Raw genomic sequence first — 15,374 nt, 5'->3', positions numbered from 1 at the left:
AAATCTTCCTCACATTTCTGGGGCAATATGATGCAGTGATTGGAAGTCATGGTGCTCCCTTCTTGGCTCCAAAATGAGTAATATGGATTGGGAAAGCAGCAGTCAAACATTAGGGGTGGCATGTACTGCTGGGGGGCATGTTTCACCCACTGTGTTCAGGGGATAGGAGCTCAGGTGTTCCCTGATGTCCTGGTCCTGCCAAGCCTGGTGCTGCTCACTCAAACAGGCACCACATGTTGGGATGGGGCACAGAGAGGTACAGGGGGGTGAGAGATTCCCAGTCCACTCTGATGGTGCAGCTGCAGTTCCCTGGAGGCACTGACAACACCAGACCGCCCTAGGTTCACCAGGGATGGCAAAAGCTGAACAGAGCAGAATGTGTGTTTAACTCTTGTGCTTCAGGCCATCCCTAAGGGAGCCTTGCTGAGGGCCTTCAGGTGCTGTTTTGTCCTGACCTGTCACACTTCACCCCGAGCATCTGCCTGGGATGCACAGGAGGCTTGGGAAGGTGGTACCCATCTCCAGTGCAGGAGGACCAACCTATACTTCTGCAGGACAAGATTTTGGGGTTTTGTATTTGTGCTTGACTGGAGCAAAGACAATGGTTGTGTGCTGCCCAGCCACCTGAGCTTTACTCCTAATCATGTTTACTTTCCTCTTCAGAACAATGCTCAAGATTCCCTGTGGGTGTCTGGAGAAGGGTAGGAAAGGCTCCATTTCACTGGCAGCAGAAAACTCTGCTTGGAGAAGTAGAAAGTGAGGAGAGGAAGTGGTAGGGTGGTAGATATTATCTTTGCCCTTGTTTCCAGGGCCTGACTCTTGGCTCTTGGACATTCTTCCAGAGGCTCTAGACAGCTCCAGGAAGCCTCCAATCCGTGTGTTGTAATGCTGACATCTGTAAATAGCTGGTTTAACTGGCTTCACAAGTCCCACACTTTGCCTCGGCTCTGCCTTGTGGAGGAGGAATAGGTTCCCAGGAGGCCTCACCTGCAGTGGGGTGGGCTGAGGGCATGGGGACCTCCAGGGCATCAAAAGCAGCCCTGCAGTGGCAGTTTCCTCATGAAGGCTTGAGAGCTCAGGCAGTGGAACCCGGGGGAGAGGGAAGCCAGGCTGTCCTCCTGCCTGCAGGGGAGGATCTCCAAACACCCATCAGGTTCTGGAGGGGTGGGATACACCCTTCCTCTACTCCCTGTGCTCCCTTCACTGCTGGTGTCTCCACTTTGCCAGCCTGCCTTGCTTGCACGAAAACTCAAGGGCAAAACACTGCCAATGCAGTGATGGCTGGCAGGCAGTACCTTGTGTTTCTGTGGGAAGCTGAACAAACATTAAGACTTTTAAGAATGGGGAAATGCAGCATTGATGGGCTTTCCTGTGCAAATTTTGGGCCACCTGAGGCTGAGCTAAACTACTTTCTACAACCTCCAGCTACTCCTTTGAGGGTGGTTGAAGGATGGGGAAGAGCTCTGAGGAATCCTGGCTAGATGGCATCACAGGGCAGGGAGAGGAACTGTAGGGAGAGGTGTTCAAGTTCAGAGTAATGGGGCTGCATAACCTGGGAGGCATATGCTGAGGTTTATAGGGCAGGTATTCTGTGCTGCTCTGGTGCTGTGCAAAGGCTGAGTGCTGCTGAGATATAAAGGAACTACCACCCCAAGGACTCCAGAGTTGGTGCACAAGCTCTGTGTTTCCTGCACTTCAGCAGCCAGGCTTTTACTGACTGTGGGGACGAAAGATCCCACAAGAATTCTGCTTTTTCCTACATGGGCTAGGGGGGGTGGATAGGGGCTGTTTATCACGTCTAGGGATTATAGTTACCTAGTTTATGGCAGGGATGCTACTGTTACCCTTTAAAGGATGCTATGCAGAACTAGACCAACAATTTGTGGGGTCCTTGGGGAATGTCTGAAGTACAGGCATGCTAAGAGAGGTGGAGACCATTCATGGCTCCAAAACCTGCCACTTTGTTATGGGTGGTCAGAGGATTTTAGTATGCATGTGAGGCTGGTGTTAGCCTTTCTTTCCCCATCTGTCAGCCCACCCCTTACCCTAGCTGCTGTCTTGTGCCCATCCCATTCAGCAATGCATACACTCAAACCAGGAGCACGCCCTGGTGGGACTACCCAGTCCTTCCTGTACATCCCTCTCACCTCTGATTTCGCCAGGCTGTGCCTCAAGCCCACCCTATGATCTCCCCCTCCAAATCACCTGTATTTAAGGCAGGTGATGGTTCCTATGCCCTCCTCTTGAGATGCACCAGATTTCAAGACACTCCGAGGAAGGGGTTACATTGCAGAGCATATACTAGTTTCTAGCATCTACTAGCATCTACTTTAGCCATGGGCTCTGTGGTCCCAGGGAAGGCAGCAGGAGAGCTGTGCTGCAGTTGTGTCCCCAGCAGTGCTGCAGACTCGCAGCAAGGCTCCCAGGTCTCAGCTGATTCAGTTTCACACACCTGACACTGAATGTCAGGGGTGGATAACTTACCTAGGGCTGACAATCTCCTCACCCTGGGGTTGAGTTTATTGACCCAGTACCTGTAAGGTCAAGTGCTTACCTGGTGGTGGAATGCAGCAGCACCTAATTGGCAACACAGCCCCCCAGCCCTGCCCAAGTTCTGCCTCTGACCACTATTCACTGGTCTGCCTTTTTAATTGACAGAATCCAGGAGTTTGAATGGCCTTTGAGTTGACTTTCTACCGAGTCTCAGCCTGGCTTGGGTGCCGGTCTCATAGGTGCTGAGATCTGTTGGGGCTGTGGCAGCCTGTGGCTCAGCTGCATTGAGACATCAAACCTGAGCCAAAAGCCCCTGGTGCCATGCAGAAGGGTTAACAGTCTGCTTGCTCCCTCTGTGCTTCAGACAGCTTTGTTCATTGGAGTATTAAATTCCACAGCTGTAAATAATCTGCAGCAGGAGAGATTATCAAGGCCTTGGGAAGGAGCAGCTTTTATTAATAAGATCAGTTCTCCCTGAGAAGCATCACGTAGTCGCTCTCCACCCTTTCCTCACTGTCTCACCAGGGATTGCCACGGTTCAGTGGCATAATTTCCCCACCTCCATCCTATGCCACCCATCCTCCTGCCACGCTCCCTCTGTCTTGCTATTGCTGATTGGTAAATACGGCTCTTCACAACAACCAGCAGTGCAGGCTGGAAATGTTCCCCATGCTACCTGAGATGTAATTGTGGTTTATGTGCTGGCTTCAGTGCTGGCCGCATGGCCAGGCTACTGCTAGCCAAGGTGGGAAGGTGGTGGGACACATCCTTCCTGGGACAGGAGTGTGGTACTTCTCACCATCATGGCACCTGCCTCTGTGCCAGGCTGGAGGCTGCTCCACCTCTGACTCCTCCAGAGATATGGCTGTGGGCAGGTGCAGCATGCAGGGCTTGGATGTGGTTTACCATGGCTGTCCCAGGAGCAGAAAACAGACCTAGTAGGTGTTTGAATGGAAAACCATTCCTGATAATATAGAATTGTGTGGTTTGGTGTCTGGGAGCTTTTCCCAGAGCATGCTTCTTGAAGGCAGGAAGATGCCCAGCATGGACTAGACTCTAGCTAGAAAACCAGCTTAAGAGAGGCTTTTTAGGATGGAGACCAGGGTTTGGCCCTTTTTCAAGCCTCCCAATCCCAGGGGATTCCTCACTTCTGTGTGAAGAAGAATCCCCTTGCCTAATTCTTCCTTGAACCCTCACAAGTAATTTCTGGTCTTAACACTCCAGCAGTGATGGATCCCCTCTGCCAGCAGAGCTGTGATCACAGCAGCTGAGATTGCAGTGGGACATTGGGCCTTGTGGTGATTCCCACCTACAGGAGGTGGCTCTGGCTGCAGTGGCTCCCCACTTTGCTGCACTAATCCACCTGGTGCAGGGCCCTGCTGGGCTCTTAGATATCTTTTCTGGCAGAGCTAGAGAGTTAACATATACCAAGGAGTACCCCTAAAAATCTGTAAGCAGTGCACAGGCATCCTCCTTCTCTGCTGGGAAAGGGATTGGTATCTGGGGAGCAGCAAATGCTTTGAGTTTGGGGGGAGGCCATACCCCAGTATGCACCAGGCTTTCAGGACACTGTTAAGCATTGCCAAGAGCACCAGCCCCACGGTAAGGCCTCTGAGGATTGAGCTCGCCCTGCCACTTTCCACTTCCCTGGCAAAGCTGCCGAGTTCAGAGCTAACCCTGACAAGGCACATCTCCTCAACCCCCCCCCCCCCCCCATCACTCACCCAGCTCACTTCTCCTCCCTATATTCCCAAAGAAGTCTGTACCCCGCTGACCAAAGCATCACTTTTAATTAAAATGGTTCCCCTGCGATGCATCATCTGAATGTTTCCGCTTATTCCCGCTGGGTTCCAGCCAGAGAGACGCGCGGGGGCAGAGTATCAGGTCAAAATCTCTCCAAGCTGTAGCCAGAGAAAGTCAGGGCAGAGAAAGCAGCTGATGGCTTCACTGCCCCGCTGCCAATGAGCTCTCAGCAAGGGGGAGGTCTGCCCCAAGCAGGCTTGGGAATGAGGCACGGCCTTTCTCCTGCAGAGGCTGCGGAGCTGTGGATGCCCAGGGGAGGCCGGGAATGAGCAGGGATCACCAGCTCCCTGGGCACGGTGTTCCTGATGTTCCTGCAGGAGAATCAAGCCGGCAGCCATGTGCCATGCTTGGTGGGGTTTAGAGGAGTCCTTCCAAGGCCTTGAGAGGAGAAAGTGTGGGACTTCCACTGGGATTTGTAAAACGGAGACAGGAGGCAGGTCAGTAAGAGTACACAAAGGATTCCCTCCTAAATGGAGACAAGCTTTCCTATCAAGGTTGCAGGGCTTCATTTGGGTTACCTAGGAGATCACCTGGAGCAAGGGCCCCCTGCTCCAAGGAGGCTTAGCTCTCAAGAAAAACAGCTTCACCTCCCCCTGCCCCCAGTGTACTGGCAGCTTTTCCAGGGATGAGAAAAGAGAAGGCTGCTCAGGATCACTAACTCCCCTGGAGCACCACATGGAGCTATTCCTCCCACTTCCCTAAGAAGGGTGAGTGCTAGCTCCACCCGCAGCTGCTGCAGGAATTTCCCTGGGCTGGGGTCCTGCAGCGGCATAGCTGCTGCTGGTGCCTCGGCCATGCTGCAGCAATGGGAATCGCCAGGGTGCGGCACTCTTGCACGAGGGTGTCCCCCATCCCGACCTGGGCAGGACACACGCCACACGTGGTCACTGTGACCCTCACACCTCACATGCGGCTGCAACAAGTGCGCGCCCTGTGCGGTCGGTGGTGTGCAAATAACAATGTTTTACTGCAGCCCCTGCAGAGACTCCATTTCTTGTGTTTTGGAAAATAGAAATTCATCCTTCTGGCAGGAGGTGAGTAAAGCCAGGGAGGAGCAGGGAAAAGGCCTTGCTGTGCATTAGGGAAGACTCTCTGAGGGGCTCGAAACCCATGTGGATGTTCTTAGGAGCCTCCCATCTGTTGGGGCATTATTATATAGCAGCCCCTGCTGTAACGTGCTGCCATAGAGCAAGAGGTCCTGTACTCTCATATGAGCCTGTGGCATCGGCTAGCAGTAAATTGAAATTCTTTTCCTCCTGGACGTGCTGGGCTGAATCCATGGGCACTTATGGAAACTGCTGGGACACGTGTGTGCTGCTTTATTAAAGTATGCAGCATTTCATCCCTGCATGGCGGGTGGCAGGAGTCAGGCATGTGCCCGGTCTGTGGATCCTCCCTGCTCCTGTCAACTTTGCTCCGCTAAGAGACCCTGTGTGCCCCCTCCCACTCAGCATCCCCATCGCCATCCCCATCCCCGTCCCGCTCCGCGTCCCTGCAAGGCGGCAGGCGGCCACAGGGTGTCAGGCGGGTGCCGGGCTGCCTTTCCGAGGAGCCGGGCGGCGGGACCGCCGGCTGCCGCCCGTGGGACCCGCGATCCCGGCGGGCCTGGGGAGCACGCCTGGCAAAACTGCAAACGAGGGGCAGGGTGTGCTGTCACCGACACCCCTGAGCTCCAGGGAAAGGATGGCTTCTCTTCCATTTCCCGCGTAGGGAGGGAGACACGTTTTCCAGGTGCTGTGTGAGTTCTGCCTGGTCTTTCAGAGGAGGGAGGGGAAAGCTGGCGGTCTCCCGTCTGGAGCACCCCAGGTGAGATGAGTTGTGTTGGGCCTCAGCGTCTGGCCGCGGAATGCAAAGGAAGGCTGCACGACGAGGGGAACAAAGGGCCTTGGATAGCAGCACTAGCGAGCAGGGAGTGTTGGCAAACACGGCTGCCATTGCTCAGGGAAGAAAGCAGCTGAGCGGGGGTGTGGGGAGACACTAAGCTCAAGGGGCTGTGGGTTCCCAGTAGGAAAAAGGGATCAGGAGGTTCGTGGTACTGAATCTCCCTTGGCAGGCACCTGCTGGACCTTGAATCAAGTTCAGTTGTGCTTCTCCCTGCTCTCTGCTTTGTGGCTGCACTGAGCGTGGGGGGGAACCCATTTTTCCCACTGCATTTTCGTGGTGGAGGCGGGGGAGCTGGTGCAGAGAGAGAGCAGGCTGGGGAGGAGGATGCATCAGTGAGTGACGTGTGATGCTGGAGCGAGCAGTGGCCCAGCCTCGCTCAGGTGCAGTTCTCCGTGCTGTGCCTCACGTACAGAGACGCTGTCTATCCTCCAGCTATTTACCACCAGCTCATTTTGCAAACTCTGCACTCACAAGATTTTTTTTTTCCTCTCTCCCTCCCTACTTCCCTCCCTCCCTCCCTCTGTTCCCTGTAGAGATGCTCAGTGTTCCCCATTCAGCTTCAAGCGCAAGGTCTTCCACCTACACAGGCACTGCACACGCTGACCCCCGTGCAGGTTCTGTTGGGCCTGTCCAAATTCCCCCTCTTCCCTTTCTCCCACTTCATCAAGGCTTTAGTCCTAGTCGGGGGGGACTGTGGTGAACAAAGAGGGAGGCTGGTGTGAGCTGAAATGCTGCCAGGAGGGACACCTGGCCAGAGAGCCTGCTGCTCCTTTTCATGCGTCCATGAGCCTGGAGGTGCGGCCCCTGCTGCCCTGCAGGGCTGCTCACTTCCCACTGGCCTGTGGGCTTGCCATCTTTACTGACTGGGGATATCTATCCTTTGTTAGGGGAGAGGGAGGAAAAGAAAGTCATGCGGGACTGGGGAGAGTCTGCTGGTGTGGGAAAGCACAGGAGTTTATTCCTGTGGGTGTTGGGGTAAGGGATGTGGAATACGACCCAAGCAGGGATTGCCCCATTGTGTGCTGAGAAGGGAGAGTAGAACGCCACTAGGAGAGGGCGGTGGGAGTCTCGGCCCTCCCCAGTGGGGAATTGGAAAGGGATTGCCGAGGAAAAGGGGCTGCCCCTCAGTGTCTCTTCCTGGAGGGGGTTGCTTGGCCCTGGGAGGGTTTCTTCCTGAGCAGGAACTATGACTGACGGCTTCACTCACCCTTCTCCTGGCGGGTATGTGCTACTTTAATCTCTTTTTTTGAAACCTAAGGCCCATGACTTGTCTCAGGCTTTTATCTCCTCTATCTCCCCCGTGCCGAGAGAGGGCTTTGTGGTTTTAAGGAGGTGCTTGAAAACAGGAGCTGGGGGTTTCCCTATGGGTGGGAAACCAGACAGCATAGGTAGGATACTGCTGTCTTCCGATTTCCAGCAGGTTGGGCGGCGGTGGGGCTGACCGCTCAGCTCTCGGCGGTGCTCACCCCGAGGGTGGGAGGAGACCACCCCAAATACAGCTGGGGCACACCTGAGGCTGGGGTGAGGGGCTGGACGGAGAGACCCCAACTTGGTGTTAAGGGCAAGGACAGGATTGCCGTTCTGCCCCGTGGGAAGTCTGGTGTGGGCTTTGGGGACGCTGCTGGGACGGGGCTGGCGGTGGGGCCGGGAGCTGCGGGCAGGGCTCGGGGGTGCGGCTGGGTGCCGGGGGCAGGGGGCCGGGCTGGGGGCTGCCCGCGGGCCGAGCGGAGCGGCGGGCCGGCCGTCTCAGCTACGGTAGGTGGCAGTGCCGCCCGGATTTTATGAATGGAGGAGGAGGAGGGGAGGCAGATGGATGCGGGGAGGTGGTGATGGAGAAGCGGGGGGGCGGAGAGGGGGGGGAATTTTCTGGCTGTGCTCCGGCCTCCACCTCCGTCCCCCTCGCCCCTGCGCCAGGCGCCCTCCCCCCGCCATTAGCATAGGCCTGCCCGGTTTACATGTCGGGCTGCACGTTGCCGCGGCCGGATCCAGCAGCCAGCAGCGCTGGCAGCCGCCCCGAGTCAGCTGCTTCCCCGCGAGGAGCGGCGGGAGCCGAGCGGGGCGGGCGGCGGGAGGCGCCCGCGGGCACCGCCGTTAAGGTGTCCTCGAGGAGATGGAGATGGAGATGGCTCCGGCACCGGCACCGGCACCGCCGCCCCGCCGGCTGCCCGCGCCCCGGGCGAGCGGGACCGCACGGGTTTTACGCCGGACTGCCCCCGTGACTTGGGGCCCCAGCGTGGCGCAGCGCTGCTCGGCACGGGCCCCTCGGTGCCCTGTGGGCACTGCCAGGGTGGGTGCCGGGAGCAGGCTGGGCTTTGGGGGGCACAGCCGCCCCGTGCGGTGCGCAAACTCCCTGCTGCCCGTTTCCATGCTCGGCCTCGCAGGGCAGTGCCGGGACATCCTCTTCTCCTGCAGCTTCTTTGTGCCCTGGGGCATGTTCACAGCCCCACATCCTGCTCTCCAATGGCCCACCACTTGCATCAGAGATCCTTTGGTGGGGAAATCCAGGAGAAGAAGCTGAGTAACTCCCTGATATTTGCTGACAGAGGCAGGAAGTGAGCTCTGCTTGGTGCTTTGATATAAGGAGAGGAAAAGCCCCTTTTTTTTGTTCGTTTCTGGGGCCTCCGAGGCTCACCTGGGACTATATGTGTTGTTCATTTCCAGCTGGATCTGGGATTTCCCACTGTAGGGACCAGGGCAATAGCTTCACTGGCACAGCTCTGGGACGGGTGACTGAGCAGAAGAAGTGACTGAGCACGGCCCCACAGCTTCCCTCTCCCCCTGGGGCGGGTGTGGATCATGCCTGCAATGCACCAGGAACCAGCCCTTGCTGTTCCCAGCAGGGAGTGAGCTGGGGCAATCGCTGCTTTCCTATGCACCCTGCTCATTCTGTCACATGGGGAATGAAATTTCCTTCAGAGTCAGCTTTGTCTGCCTGCATCGGTGAAGTTGCCTTCTGGGGAGCACTGGAGGTGCAGAGCTACTCAGGGGGAGCTCTGGATGAGACTCGGAGAGAGGAGCTTCCTCAGGAGAGAAGGTCTTTTCCAGATAGCACATTGACCCCGTTCCTGCTGGGGGCACTTACCCATGTGCCACCCCCATGGCACTATGCAGGAGCAGAGCTGTCCTCAGGTGTGGGACCCCACAGAAGTGCCAGAACAGTGCTTGCAGTGGCTGGGCCCCATTTTTCAGCAGCACCCATGTTATTTAGGGGATGGGCAAGGATGGTGCTGCAGCACTGACCCCTTCAGCATGGCCAGCTGTGCCCCAGGAATGATGTCATGCAGATCTGGTGGTGCCTTTGGAACTGTTTGGGCACCGGTTGAGGCACATTGGTCCTGCTCTAGCCTGGATATCCCACCTGCCTGACCTAAATCCCACAGGGGTTTCAGCAGGACACAGGGCTTTTCCTCACCCCTTGTCTGAACCAGTTAGGTAGGATTGCTGCTGGGAGGTGGTTACTCTGAAGGTGTCTGTGCTTCAGTGGCATCCTGGATCTTGCACAATCCTTCATCCACAGAGCAGGCAAGAGGAGAACTCTCCATCCAGTGGAGTGAGGTGCCCCTGGGGCCGTGAGGGGATGCAGGAGGAGGACAGGAGAGCCTGTAGTGACATAGATGCTTCCACATTGTGGTGGGCAGGAGGTTCCTGCCTGGTTTTGCACTTTGCAGCACCTCCAAGCCACTGGCATCACAGGCTTTGATGGGTCTCAAGCCCTGGGAGAATGAGGGCACACCTTGCCACCCTGTGTTAGCCTGGCTTGAGGAAAGAAGAGCATCTAAACTCCAGATGAAGCATGGAGTAGAGTCCAGCTGCTCAGCTGGGCCTGCAGTTTCCTACCTCCACCCTGTGACCACCATTAGTTCCCACTGCTTGGCTGCCAGGCACTCAAACGGTGCCTTGCTCGGACAAGCTGTCAATCCAGGGATTTTTGTTTTCATATTAAACCAGCTAAGTATTCAGAATCAGTTCCAGCTACCACCACAGGGAAAGCTACTCCAAGATACATAAATCCCTGCCAAACCTGCCTGTGCTACCTCTGAGGCAGCAGTGCCACGGCTCCGTGGTGCTGCAGGAGTGGGTGTGCGGCAGGGCTCCGACCCACCGACCGGCACTCACGCGGTGCCCGGCCGAGCTCACGGCGAGAGGATCCCTCTGCAAACCTGCACACAGGGAGCTTGCCCTGATACCCCTTTGCTGAGGGGCATCAAATGCGTGCCCAGATCTCTGTCCTCAGGCAGCGGTTGGAAAGGAGGGGATAATGCCTGCCTGCAGCCTCAGGGGGAGGAGAGCAGGATGGGGCGGCTGGTGTGCTGTGCACCGTCCTGCGCTCAGGTCCCCGTGGCTCTGAGGGACACCCGCTCCACATCCATGCACGGGCAGGATGAGACATTGCCGTGTAGGACGGCCACACTCAGGCCATTTGCTGCGTGCCTGGCACTTTGTCTCGCTGGGTTTTCCCGGTGTGGTTTGCGGGACATGGAGCTTGTTGGCCTGCCGGGCACACCACACAGCATGTCCCTTTTCCAGGGTAAGCTTGTCTGGCTCTCCCAGTCCTGTTTTGGGAAGCAGGGATCAGGGGAGTATGCCCTGCTGGGCACGTAGGCCATCCTCGGGTAATGACTGTAATGACTCTGAGTGTTTGGCCGTCTGATGTAATGAACTAATTAGGAATTTGCTGTCAACACAGCTGGACTCACCTGGCTTGTACGCTACAGCCGGGTGATCCTCAATCCGTGTGACAGTCCTCCAGCCTCACGGGGCACCAGGAATAGCAGCGAGGGGATCACATGGCCCCTCTGGCTGTCCTCCCCTGCACTATGACAGCCTTCTGGCAGCCACGCGTGCAGGCGTCATGAGGTGCCTTCAGTGGCTCTGGAGGAACGTGCTCCTCCTTACCAGCCCCGGGACAGGCAGGTGACGTGTCTCCTGATGTCCCCCAGCAGCACACGTGGCCAGGGGTGCAGCCCTGGCAGCAGGCAGCAGTGGTCACGGCACCCCTCCTCTCAGGGATTCAGTAAAGATAGCCAGGGGCACTCAGGCGACCAAATGCCTTTGGAAATTTCTCCCTGGTGCTTTGGATCCTCGTGCCGGGCAAAGAGCTGAGCAGGGCAGACCTGTGCTCCTTGCAGCAGGGAAGCGTCCTGCTGCCTGTCCAGGCAAGGCACTCTGCTTGTACTGTCCCTGTGGTGCCAGCAGCTGTGAGTGGGGTAGGCACAACATTCAGGGACTCCACTTCCCAAGTAACACAGAGTACCGAGAATCCTTCAATGCTGATGGATGATTTTCATACCCATCCAGGTGCACAGGTTGCATACTGGGCCTTCAGTGCATGCCAGCATCACTGGGCTTTCCCCCAGGGAACCCCTGGAAAGAGCCCACTCCCAGCGTGTGCCAAGGGCTGGTGCCTGTGAGTGGACATGCTGAGAACCACCGTGGTGACCATGAAGGTGTGGGGTCCTGGGGAAGGCATGCTGGGCATAAGCAGAAATCAGCCACAGCTGCTGGAAGAGCCTCGGAGAGGAAAAGTATTCAGCCCACGGAAAATGAATTATTGTTGACGTTCACTGAACATTTGTTTAGATTAAGCAATATGGCTCCAAGATTCTCAGCTGTGGGGAGCCAGTCACCACAGCACTTACTGGATGTTTTTGGTGTTGCTGTTCATGGCACTGGCCAAGGGACTGAGTGGCAGACTGGTGAGGAGAGCTGGCTCCACCCTTGGAAGCCTCCTCCTCTGCACCACACCATCTCTCCCTGGTTTCTCATCTGCCAGAGGGCTGAGGCAATGGTGGTTTTCCTTTCCAGAAGTGGATGCTCTGGGTGATGCCCTGTCCCAGAAGGCAGCAATTGCAAGGAGGCCATGGTGAGCCATCTGGTGAAGGACCTGCCAAACATTCCCATGGCTGCTAGAGTTATGGAGGTGACAGGAGCCTTCCACCAGCTCGGTCCCAGCCCTGCTGGGATGGTGACACTGAGGTCCCTGCAGTCATCAGGGCATCGACTGTTCCACCGACTTCCAAATGCAGAGTTTGGGAAAGGCTGTGGCTGGGGACTGTGAGCTGCTCTCCGCTGGCACCAACACTTTGTAGCAGTTGTATGTGTGGCTCTGCCAGCTGGGCATGCAAAAATACCTTAGAGGCACGGAATAGAACGTATTTATTTCTTAGAAATCTGTATAAATTGGAACCATCTCCCAACAAGAAGTGCTGAGTTTGGTTTCCTGATGTAAAGTGGCAGCTACAATGAAGAAAAAGACAAAAAAAGGCTGGACCACCCACTGTCAGGGGAGAGAGTGCCCTGGGCCCCCGGGGTGCTGGGAGGGGGAACCATCTGGGCCCTAGGGTCTCTGCAGGTGGGACGCTTGCTGCCTGCAAATGTGAGGAAGGCTTCCCGTAATCCTCCCCAAACCCAAGAGAGCCACCTTAAGAGCTCTCCCTCCATAGGACCAAACGGGATCCGCCAGGCGTTTCATATACCATATTCTATAGCCAAGGAAGCCTTAACAAAGAGCCGTACGCTCTCACGTTTCGCTTCAGGCTTCTCCCTGCTGCAGCTGGAGCTGAGTTTTTAAAAATCTTTGTGTCATTATTTCGTTCCTCTTTTGATTCAGCCATCGAGGGACAAGGAGATGCCAAACGAAAAGAATGGGCATTTAAACAGAACTAGATTGAAGAGGCAGTGTGTGTGCTGAACAACAAGTCTTTTTACATTTCATATGATCTTATACATGGGCTCCATTCAGTATATTTCCCCTCTGTTTCATCTGAATGTACAGAATTAGCCATTCACATCCTCTGGAATTACGGCTCTTTAACATTTCCATTCTGAGCTGACTCCATATTTTGGGGGTTGGGAGTGTTATTAGCTCAGCTGGGAAAGCACAAGCTGAGGTCAGAGTTGGTCTTACAGGCTGGAAATGAGCTTTTTCTTTTTTTGGAAAGTGCAAGATTTGGTGCATGACGACTCTGGTCAGAAAGATATAAGACCGTACACAATAAAGTGTATGTGCTAGAACATGCATGGATCTGGTTTCAGTGGAGGAGGTCTTTTTCACATTAATCCCAGGGAAGTTATTTCTTTAGACAGAAAAGCGAGCCTCGGTTTTTGGATGCGGGGTGAGCTCTGCGATCGCCTGAGGTCGCCCGCGTGGCCGTGTCCTGGTGTGTGGCTGCTGCCTCATTGTCTTTTTGAAAAACAAATATCAAAAACAAATATTTACTGTGCTATTTACTAAAGCTCCCTGGATACTGATACAAATTTAGAAGAGTTGGCCCAGAAAACTCATTCAAACTGAGTTAGAGTCACAAGAGGAAAACCATGAGGGATGTGTGCGTGCAGCTAATTCTGCTGAAAAGCTCTGGACCTGGCGCTGCTGCCCTGAGTGAGGATGGGACTGTGCAGTGGCATTGGTGCATCCTGCAGCCTACGCTGCCTTCCCTGAGAGTCCTGCAGCATTCCTGTGGTGTTACTTACACACATCATCAGAGGGAAAAAGGCTGGCTTGGGAGTGTGAATCTGCCTTTTTTCTAGCTTTACTTGTCTGCTGGCACACCTAAGCCAGTGTCCTCTTTGGGGGTGTTCCCCCTTTCCCCAGCATTTACATACAGCAGGGTTTATTGCCAGACAGCTGGCAATAAACCAGTGGGAAAGTGGGAACATTCTGCAGAGAGGAGAGAGCAGAACCCGCCGTGTCTCTGCTGGCCGCTTTGCGATGCCTGTGTGCTGCAGAGAGGTGCTTCCCTTGGGGGACCTGCAGGCTGTGGACTGAGTGGTCTGCAGGAGCCAACATCCCAGAAGGAAGTCTCTGCCTCCTCTGCCACTCTTTCTTTGCTATATATTTAACCTTTTCTATCTATGGCTCCTGCATCATAATTTCCTCAGGCCACTTCATCTGGTTGTTGTGGAAATGAGGACAAGCCGGCAAACAACAAACACGGGCCCCCAACAGGGCAAATAAACCCAGCAAGGTCGAGTGTGACTCAGAAGGCAGCAAGGCTCCCATTTCCCCCCCTCACCTGGCTTTCTGTAAGACAAGGTTTAGCTGCTCCTCAAGGGCAGGAGCACAGACCTGGGGGCTGCAACATCATTCTCTGCAGGGGCTTGCTGCCAGCTGACTTCACTTTAATACACAGCATCTGCTAGAGAGGGTTCACCTGAGCCAGGCACAAATCCCAAGTCCCCTGTGGACCACCCCTGAACCAGTCAGGCACAACCAGGTTTCAGGCTTTCCCGGAGATCCCTTCAGTCACAGCCCCCTGCCTTAATTTAACCTGGTTATTTATACCTTTTCCTGTGTGTGTTTAATTATAGCAAAACCTGGCAATACCGCTGTGCTTAACGGTCTGTTGGCATTTCCATTATGAGCCCAGACTGGAAGGGATTATATAGCCTGAGTGTTTGAACTGAGCCTCAGACACAGACTTGGCATAGACTTGCAACCCAAATACAGAGATTTCCAATTGGCTAATGGCAGTTTTGAAAAGGGAACATTTTTCACATGCTTAGGCCCTTCCATTTGCTTAAGCTGCCTTCCTCTGTTTTAAACTCGGCGAGCAAGGAGTCGTAATTCAGCCTGTTAGAGCAGTGACTCATGTTCATTGCACAGTGATGCCATAACCAGCCAAGGCAAGGCCTTCTGCCTTAAGAGGAATTACACACAGAGAGATGACTGGGGAAAGTCAGCTCTTTCACTCACCGGAGCCACACCATCTGTGCATCCTAACTGCAGCTGCCATGGCCAGCGTGAGTTGTCTGACCACGTCTCAGGCTCTGCAGTGGAGACACCTAATGTCACCAAGATGTCCTGGACTTCATGAACAACCAGTAGCACTTACAGGGCACCAGTTGTTTCATCCTCAAGTAAATGAATCAAGCAGGATCTCTTGGTCAAATCCTCAAAATGCTTTTTCTTCCCATCAGCTCTGTGGGGAGTCAGGGGTAATAGGCTCAGGCATCAGTGTCCACAGCAGGGATAGTCTGCTGGGAGCAGTCACACTTGCTGGGAATCTAGAGGAGCTCCCGTGGTGGGATGTGGTCCATCCATCTATCTCCACAAGATTTTTCTCTAAGAGCATGGAAGACAGAGCAAGAGCAGGCAAAAAGCTATGTCTTTTTTTAATGCACAGGAGTCTTTGACACAGAAGAGCCAAGTGATTCACCCATGGCCTCCCAGTAGGTCAAAGAGAGCCTTCCCT

This window comes from Fringilla coelebs, assembly GCF_963513975.1.
Source record: "Fringilla coelebs genome assembly, chromosome: 3".
In the NCBI taxonomy this organism is placed as follows: Eukaryota; Metazoa; Chordata; class Aves; order Passeriformes; family Fringillidae; genus Fringilla; species Fringilla coelebs.
Note: the sequence above shows the minus strand (reverse complement) of the source record.